Consider the following 10,109-nt stretch of genomic DNA (forward strand, 5'->3'; position numbering starts at 1 on the left):
TTTTTTTTTTTTTTTTTTTTTTTTTTTTTTTTTTTTTTTTCCTCTGGACTAGATGGGGGAAATCTAGTAATTGTTCTTTGGAGTGTAGAGTAAAGCCTATAGTCAGCAATTGAGCATTGGCTTGTAACTTTTTAAGAGCCTTTTTCATGCTGTGTTGATGTATAAATACAATTCATATTTTCAAGTTTATAGTGAGCCTGTAGGGAGGGGAAAAAAAAAAAAAAAAAAAAGCAGCCATTCAGAATAACTCGCAGTATTTAAAATAGAACATAAAGTATGTGCACTGGTTTCAGGGAAAACAAATACCATAGGCCATGTTCTTTAGATGAATTGCTGTGCTGGGTCTGACTGGAATGAAGTTACCTTTCTTCATAACAGCCTGCATAGTTCTGTGTTTTGGATTTGTGTTAAACAGGGCTAGTAACACACCAATGTCTTGGCTACTGCTAAACAGTGCTTGCCCAGCATTAGGGTTTTCTTTTTCTCTTACTCTGTGTCCTCCAGTGTGCAGGCTGGATTGGGCAAGAAACTGGGATTGGATATTGCCAGGTCAGCTGCCTTGAATTGGCCCAAGGGATATTCCATGCAAGATCACATCATGCTCAGCTATACAGCTGGGAGGTGTGATCATAACAGGATGGGTATCCATCTGCTTGTGAGAGGTAGTAACTGATTGCCTTTGAATCACTTTTTTTTTTTTTTTTCCATTTCTTTTGCTTACTAACCTGTCTTTTATCTTGACCTATGAGTTTTCTTGTTTTTTTCTCTTCCTTGTCGCTCACCTGTCCCACCGGTGTGGTGGGCAGGGGATAAGTCAGAGGTGGTATGGAGGCTTAGCTGCTGGCCAGCATCCACCCACTACAACTCTATAGTGTGCTCTACAAAGGAATCTAGAAGTGTGGTCATGAGGGATGTATGTGGCACTTACCTGGAATATATTTGTAGAGAAAGTCAGGTAATATTTGAATAAATCCAAATTATCAGCTTTTAAAACAAATAAGAAGCAACACTGCTGCAAGACCTAGATGTTTGTCCATGAAGAATTAGTTGTATATGAATCATGCATAGAGACAGAAGAATTGCAGAAGTTTACAGGTCACTGAGACAAACTTACTGGTAGTACAGCTACGTGATTCTGTGTTGAATATAAGTGAAAATATATCAGCTGTGTATTTTACTACTTCTTGTTGTTTGATAGTGAAAGAAAGAAGATTTTCTATAGGATTACTATTATATTCTTATTTTCCTAGGTATAATAATGGTGCATAGTCCCTTAAGAAGAATTATGATAGAAAAAACTAATTGGAATCTTCCATGAGTTTGTTATCCACAATCAAAAGTTAAACACACATGTCTTAAGATCAACGGCTGGAATCACTGGTAAGTTTGTATAATTTGCTGTTTGCATAAAACTGCATTGCAATTATACCTCTGGTTTTCATGCAGTTTTGCTGAGGAATATTGATTTGGCTATTAGGTGCTTAGACTTAAAAAAACCAAAACCGACAAACCACCACCAAAACCCAAAAAAACAGTTTCAAAGACAAAATACATCAAAGTCTAGAAGTTTACTAGAAGGAAATAAAAAAGAAGCAGTTTCTATGTGATTCAACCATTCAAAAAAAATCCAGTGAAAAATCCAGCTAGAAAATGAGAAAAGTCACTTGATGTATGTACTGAACGGCCAATTAAGTATCATTAGTGGGTATTCTTTCCTTTTCATGTTGTGCTATAAAACATCTGAGGGATAGTGGGAATGCAGTGACTTTAGACACACAAAGACTGATTTTTGTGCTTTATCTCTTCTCCTATCATTCATTGAGTATTGCCCATTGGTGGAATAACCGCATCGACTAATTGCTTAGCTATTGCTTTGTGCACCCAGATCAGCATCATTTAGCTTAAAGAGAAAATAGGGAAAGATTTCAAAGAGATCTTCTGAGAGTGAAACCTGGAAATCATATATATTAAACTTTGTCATGAATTGCCTTTGGAAAACAGAGTTGGCCCTTTCTTTGAAATTCAGCAATTATTGTTTCAGTGTACTGGACTTGTGGAAGCAGTGATGTCTCAGATATAGACTTATCCTTCAAGTGTTACAAAATCTAGATTTTGAAACAATTACTTTTCAAAGAAACATCTATATTCTCCTAAAAGCTCGCCCTAGACTTTAGGTATTCATAATTGTCTATCATTTTAGAAAGTTAAAGTGAATTTGAAATTAAATAACTGTAAACTTACTTTTGTCATCTGAAGAGGGAGCTGCTCAAAGAATTACATTTTGTGAATGAAGATAATGCTCAAGTTCACATCTTGTGATTTTGTCTGCCTTGACTAGCCAAGCCTATTCAGTGCCTAAAGTAAGTTTACAGTTATTTAATTTCAAATTCACTTTAACTTTCTAAAATGATAAAACTGTAGGTAATAATTGCATCATATTTCCTTTCTATATGCCAATGAAAGTGTTTTTTGGGGGTCTTTCTTGTTACACAAACACAACACCCCACAACAACTGCAAATTTGAACCTGCTGTAATACTAATGGGGATGACAGTAAAGGCTAAGACAGAAGTGTTTACTGAATGCATAGTTTATACCTGCTGCCTTGCTCACCAGAGTTCCTCATATATCACTGCTTACATATGAGTGAGAAATGCAGCCTCACTAATAGCCTTATAAAAGGATGCTGTTCTCCCAGGCTTTCCTCAGATCACAGTTTCTCCCTCTGTAGTATGATTGCTAACCTGAAACAGTGTCCTGCTGTGGGTTTGTGTGTGGGGTGGTTTTGGTAGTGGGGGAAGGGGCTACAGGGGTGGCTTCTGTAAGAAGCTTCTAGAAGCTTCCCTAGCTCCAAATAGGACCTGCCTCTGGCCAAGGCCAAGCCCATCAGTGATGCATCTGGCGGTGCCTCTTAAATAATGTATTTAAGAAGGGGAACCTGTTGCTGGGAGGACTGCAGACTGCCACAGGGACCCACCTTGGAGTAGCTTGGGAACTGCAGCCCATGGGAAGGACTCACGTTGGAGAAGTTCATGGAGGACTGTCTCCCATGGGAGGGATCCCACGCTGAACCAGGGGAAGAGTGTGAGTAGTCCTCCCCCTGAGGAGAAAAGAGTGGCAGAGGCAACATGTGGTGAACTGACCAAAACCCTCATCCCCTGTCTCCCTGTGCTGCTGACAGGTGGGAAGTAAAGCAATCGTGAAGAAAGAGAGGCCCAGGAAGAAGGGAGGGGCAGGGGTAAGGTGTTTTTAAGATGTGGTTGTATTTCTTACTGTCCTAAATTAGTGGTGGTGGTGGTGGTGGTGGTGTTCAAATTGAATTGATGGGGGCTTTTTTCCCAAATTGAGTCTGTCTTTTGCCTGTGACCACAATGGGTGAGTCATCCTTCCCTGCCTCTGTCTCAATTCTGAGCTTTTTGTTATATTTTCTTCCCATCCCACTGCAGGGATGGGGGAAGGGTGAGTGAGTGATTGTGTGGTGCTTAGTTGCTCTGGGCTTAAGCCACAACACCTGCTTGTGAACTGCTCCTTATTTTCAGGGATGGAATTCTACAGTTATTTTTATAGCTGTAGTATCTAGTCTTAATTTCCCTCTTCATTCATTTTCTGAAAGAATAGCCTTATGATGTTTGGTTTGTTTACTGTGGTTGAAAGTAATTTCAGTACAGCCAAACCAACCTATAAATTACCAAGTATTTCCACTTTCATTGTTACTGGCATATTAACATTAGAGTTGGTTAATAATACAGGTGAAATTATAGGAATGTACAGTGTAGTTGCTAAATCTGGATGACACAATTCTGAAAAATTCAAGGTAGGTTCTCAAAACGCCCATTTTCTATGGCAATGAGTATGAGGTGTATGGTATATACCATGACATACACAATGAAAAATGGCTAAAAAGAGTTACTAATCTGTATGTTCTTTGGTAAATGTAAGATACCAGTGCTTCACTTTTTACATTCTGCAGAAATACATAGCTGTTACAGGTCTCTCTTAGGTAACAAATTAATACTTTATGAGCTGCCAAACTAGAACAACTTATGGTTTTGCTGATTAATGTACAATAGATTGAGCTACTCTTTCAAAGCCACCCTTGAGCTGTTCCTTTAAGTGAATCACATAATGGGTGCTTTTTTTCTCAGATGTGAGCAGTCTTCTTTCTTCTTAAACTCCACTGTCCTTTTCTGTTTCTTCCTTCTGTATGACCATGTCAGTAACAACATTTTTCATGTTTGTTTCCTAAAATATCTGATGTCCTCTTTATTTTGTGAAGAGTAGATGTAAAGATTTTTACTGTCTCTTTTCTTGGCCAGATTTCTAGTGGAATGATCGGAAATATTTTATAATTTTAAAAAACCCCTTCAGATATTTCTGCATCTCTGAGCAATGCTTAATACAAAATCCCATTATGAAATTTAGCATGCTCTTTGAGCTCCTTTGAGTTATACCAGTGGAACTGGCCAAGTGCCCTCCAGCCACAACCACTTCGATTATGCACGATGACAACAGCTAAGAAACATTTGGAGGGTCTTTTAAATAAGAATTAAGTATTCTTACATCACCTTGAGAGAAAATCTTTCAAAGTATTCCTTCTGGAACAATGTAGATCCATACCTCTATTCTATTACATATACATAATAATATATATGTATAGTGTGTCAATCTTGAGTTAACTTCAGAGGCATGTTTTTTACATATGCCTTGTGGGATATATATTAGATATTTTGGCATATGCCACACTTTGTAGTGTTGGTCGGCAAACATCTCTGAGGCATGGGCAATTTCTCTGATTGACACAAACATGTTTGGTAACCGGTTATGGTTATCATAGCACAATAAAATCGGGAATCCACTAATTTATAGACAGAAGTACAATGTTTTGGGGACATAAATCTTAGTTTCAATCAGTGTCCCACCAGAGCTTACACAAGACTGTTAAAAGGTTTCTTTAAAAACTACAAAGTGTTATCAACAGCCTTGAAATTTGGATTTTAAAATTCTGCCTTGAAGAAGATGATTGCCTCAGGAACTCCATCACCCACTCTCTGTCCTTGGGTGGCCTCTGTAATGATTTTCATTTCCTCATGATCAAGAAGAAAATAATTGTTTGCCTTTGCATATCCAAAAGATAGGTGAGGTATGGTAATGGCAGACAGATTACTGTCTATACAGGTCAGTGAGTTGGAGCTGAGACCACCGAAGAGCAGAATTCACTTACAGAGCAGAAAAGGATCCTGTATGTGCTTGGCAGCGTGGCTTGCTCTGCTTTCTTGAGGGCAGAGCAAGTTTTCTCAAGCTCTTAAAATGAACTGCCCTGGTGATGAGAAGATCATTTTTCTCATATCTTCTGCTTGCGTTGGTGAGAAGTTACTTTTATGAGCTGAAATTAGTCAGACCAAGTGAAGGAATTAATTACAAGCTGGCTCTGAGCATGCATGTATTTTTCATACACTGTAAATCAAATTTTCATTGTTTCAAATTGTTTTGAGAGATGATGTATTCAGTAAAAAATAAAGGAAATATAAACTTCTCTACTAACCGGTGTGGTGTAATGTAATGCACCCTGCACAAAATCTGAAGGGCACCACATATATTACAACAATGCCCATGTAGGATGCTCAGCTGCATTTTGCAGTGTTGCCTCTTTGAAGTGTCCTGCTTTTTCATTAACAGCTGTATCACACTTGAGAAGAGCTAATGATAAAAAGATTTCCTGGCAAGCGGCTTCTCCTGTTAAATGGGGAATGTGATGTGTTTGGCATGTATAATTTAGCTAATTTGTACAAGAAACACATTACTTAATCAGCTGTAGATTTGGTTATTTTATGATAAAGATGGTAATCCATTAATCAATTTATAGACATAAATACATTATTATTCAAGAAAAAAACCCAAGGATTTAAACACCCTTGAATCAATAAATATAATTAAAACAATGGTGTGTTGCAGTCATTTATTTGATTGTCCTACAGCTGTCTGATGCATGGTGAGATTAGTGAAGCACGGTGCCAAACAGTCAACACTACTTTTAGTTTCATTTATTGAAATAATGAAAGGGTATTAATGATAAAGTACAAAAGTGTGTAATAGAAAGTAATGTACTGTGAAATAAAATTATGTTTGCAAATCAAGAAGAATAGAATAAAATTTAAACCTTTAAATATATTTGGAAACCACTTAGATTGTTTTAATAGAAGAATTGTTGTGATATAAAGGCTATGAAATGGGAATGTGTTATAGACATGTGAGTAAGATGAAACCAAATAACTTTATGAAAAAGAAAATATTGTCTAGGTTTTTCTTGCAGTCCTACAACTGGAAAAAAGGAATGGAACTGACTGCATGCTATATACTTACTGACTGAGGTTTGCACTTTCGTTTAATCAATTTCTATACTTTCTATTTTAGGAAGCCCATGATAGTGGTTGTTACACTCTAGTCAGGGAACATACACAAAAATATCTGTAATGAGTGAGAATCCAGTATGAGAATATTCATGGGCTACCATTTAAAAACAGTCCTGAAATGAATGTGCGTATCATGTGCCTCTAAATTTTTTATGAACACTTATCACAAATGAACAAATAATTTCTCTCTCAAATAAAATAAATATGTTTTTTCTTAAATCTTACTTGCTTAAAACTAATAGCAATATAATGATACTAAATTATTGGCTGGTAAGACAACTGGTGTTTGTTTAATGACAGTACAGCAAAAGGATGCTTTCTTTTCACCATTTTATGTTTAAGCAAAATGATAGATAAATTAAAACTACACTATTGAATAAGCCATGTGTTCTAATAAATTGTTGTCAAGTTTGTAATTATTAGCAGAGCCTATTTATGTTCCTTTTTGTAGTACAGAGATTGGCTACCTGGGCTAGTGAGATCCTAAAACATGCTTAAAACCACTTCTTCTTTCTGAATCTTCAAATACTGAGCACTTGAGCACATTTGTGTTGCTAAAACCAGAATACTTATTTCTTTTGTAAATCAAGTAAACATTTGCCAGTAAGCTTGAAGTACTGATCATTACTTTTCGGAAATTCACAGTAATATTATTTGCTTTTAAAGATATACAGAGCATTAAATAAAAGTCCATGTTTTTAAAAGAGTACTTCTCTAGTATTAATCTCTCGATTTCACGCCCAGATCCAAGCACTAGAGACTATTTTAAAGTTTTTATTTTTCAAAATATGTTTCTCACTTTCATCCCAGTGATAGAATATGATCTTGAGAAATAAAAGACTAAATCTGTGAAACTCTTCTCACCTTCAATGAAATAACTCCCATAAAAATTGCACTTGGCTCTATTTTCAGTGCAGTTGTGGTAATGATGTCAGTAATTATAATGCACTCATTGGAATATGTCAAAGCTGTTAAAAAGCTACAAACATATCATGTATGGCAGTTGCTTGGAGACTCTAGTGGTGACATCATCGTATTTTCTATAGCTTATATTGTTCTCGTATTGTTCTTCTCCAGAATGACTGCTCAGTTTTTAATTCAGTGGAGTTTATAAGTGAGGAAAACAGCATCTGATTTGTACAAAAAATCCTAATAAAGGTGCAATATGCATAAGCATCATTTGCAGTCTTCATGTATGCAGCATTTACAACTTGTAAATATTTCAGGTAAAAAAACCACCAAAGATTGTATATTCAGTGATTGCATTGCCCTCAAAAAAAAAAAAAAAAAAAAAAAAAAAAAAAAAAAAAAAAAAGTTTTTGGTATGGATCTTTGCAAGAGGTTGAAGGTAAAGTTATACTTACTAGCTCTGAATCCAATTATTTCCATTTCAAAAGACTGTTATATTTACTGTATATCTTTTCTAAGCCACCTTACAGTGATGAGGAATGAACAAGATATTAAGTGATTGGCCTGGACTTGGGAAACCTCAACCCTATGAATGCTTCCTGTATAACATTGGAAATATTGCTTCTTTTCTCTGGCTCTTTTTTCAGATCGTTTGCTATGAAGTCAACTTGTGTCATGACAACCATGTTCTCTAAAGTCAAAGAAGTGAGAAGAGATCTAAACCATCTATTATCTAAGAACGCCTTGCAACCTATGCGGTCAATAGACTGTCATTGTTCACAGTGAGTCATAGACTAATTTGTATGACAATATCATTTTTTTTCTAACAGAGGGAACAGAAGACAGGTCTTACGAAGATTATTTAAGGAGCAAATTAAATAAGGCCATAGTGGCATTAGAACATTATAAGTAAAACCAAACCAGAGTCATGGAAAGAGGTAGTATAGATGGAGCAAATAACATGAAAAAAATACACAAATATAAAATAATGGGTTGTGCATACATTAATCTTACTGGGACATTTAACCACCAAACCAGGCACACGTCTCTCTGTGTAGCTTCCACCAGGGTGGTAATTATGAATCTGTGTTGGAAACAGCCACTTGTATGACACAGAGCTATAGGTTTCTTTGTGGAGTAGATGCTCTTTGCACCCCGAAAGTGATGTGCTTCTAAGTCTGCCAGTACAAGAGTCGGGTATTTAAAAAGTCAAAATTTCTTTCAGAAGAAAAATAAAAGCACTAAAAACTTTCACTCTTCACATTTACTCGACGTTTTATTTTGTTCTGCTGGTTTTGTTAGAGTATTAACAAACACAGACAGTGATGTCAATTCTCTAAAGAAATTTTAATCCTAGATAAAACCAGAAGCAGCAAATAGCAGTAACCAGCAAACAAAGGGAAACAAAGGAAATGTGTAGATTTTGAGAAGAAAAACAGTTTATAGTGCACATTAGATGAGCATTATTATGGTTCCTAACTACACTTAATGTAATTTCCCATAGTTTTATATCAATGAAGAAGGCACATTGACAAAATATTTTAAGTAATACAAATAAACTTGAGATGCTCAGCTGCTGCAGGATAATTACTCAATAAATACTCAAAGAGAACAAAAGAACAACTAGAAACACAAAGAAGAGAACTGCAAACTCCAAACTCCAGTCTGAATGGTTCAGTGGAGCTGCTTTCTGTTAGGGTATCTGGTATCTGTTTTCTCACTAGTCATTGATTTCCAGTCTCAAGGCTTCTCAGTATTTACAGTAGTGCAGCTTTCCAAGCAACATCAAATTTTTCTACCATCTAACCATGATCTTTACAGTGCTTTTTCAGTAATAGTCACTAGCCAGGGCTACTGTAACTCCTTGACACAGTCATAACTTGCACTTTCCCATTTTCCATTCACTAGTTAAACAACGAATAAGGTAAAAAGCTAATGATATGAAACAATTGTACTGTCTAATTCTGCCCTTCTGACTTGCACGCTTTCTGAGTGTTAACTTTAACTGTAGAGCTTTACTAAATTTTGACATGCATTGTATGGTCTCATTCAAGAATGGCGTGATAGGTTTATGTATAACATAACTGAGTTCATGTTTTGATTGTGAAACGAATACTGGGGAAATGGAAAATCCTTCATGGCTCTGAGATACAAGGCCCACTTGCTGTCAGTGCCACAATTGATGGCCCTGTCAGAAGGATAGCACTGAGATAGTCCTTAGCAGCTTCTCAGGAAGTACAATTTAATTAAAAGCTTATCTCTTAATACACCACCAAGCTTCTATAAGACAAAGAAATGTTTCCCACCACGTAGGCTTTCACAGAATTGCACTGAGCAAAAATGTTGACTTCTCTCTACAGCACAGTAGAGGAAATTACTGTTTTGCCTTTGTTTTCTGTGCTGCAGCAAGAATGTAGGGTTTGAGAGAGTTTTTGTTTTCTTTCCTACATGCTTTCCAAGATAACCAGACCATGAAAATCTGAGAAATAACTTTCAATGAGGCTTATTAAACTTGCATAAATCTGATTTTTATGGAGCCTGCACCGTGACTTTCACTTATTGACAGTAACTGTAAGAAGTTAATGTGAACTTGCAAGCAGATTAGCAGACTCTTGCTGCGGTATGTTTTAGACTTTATGTCCAAGGAAGACTCTGGCACTCAAGTTGCTTAAGTGCTCTGATTGTAGCTTTCATTTTTAAGAAATAGGAAAATAGCATGCAGAGCTCCTCAGAGCTAATGTCTAATTATTCATTACAAGAGTAACACTTTTTTTTTTTTTTTTTTTTTTAT

The 10,109-nt window shown here is 36.2% G+C and overlaps 1 long non-coding RNA gene across 1 annotated transcript in view; it reads left to right on the forward strand.

The window, feature by feature from the left end:
- Positions 1–1,302: 1,302 nt before the first annotated feature.
- Positions 1,303–10,109, forward strand: part of LOC113479786 — a 10,119-nt gene continuing 1,312 nt past the window's right edge. Inside the window, exons 1-2 of the long non-coding RNA XR_003398338.1 lie at positions 1,303–1,380; positions 7,966–8,100. This is a non-coding gene — a long non-coding RNA (uncharacterized LOC113479786). The remainder of the gene's footprint in view (positions 1,381–7,965; positions 8,101–10,109) is intronic.

Source organism: Athene cunicularia (assembly GCF_003259725.1).
Source record: "Athene cunicularia isolate RWA chromosome 4 unlocalized genomic scaffold, athCun1 chr4_part2, whole genome shotgun sequence".
NCBI classification, from domain to species: Eukaryota; Metazoa; Chordata; class Aves; order Strigiformes; family Strigidae; genus Athene; species Athene cunicularia.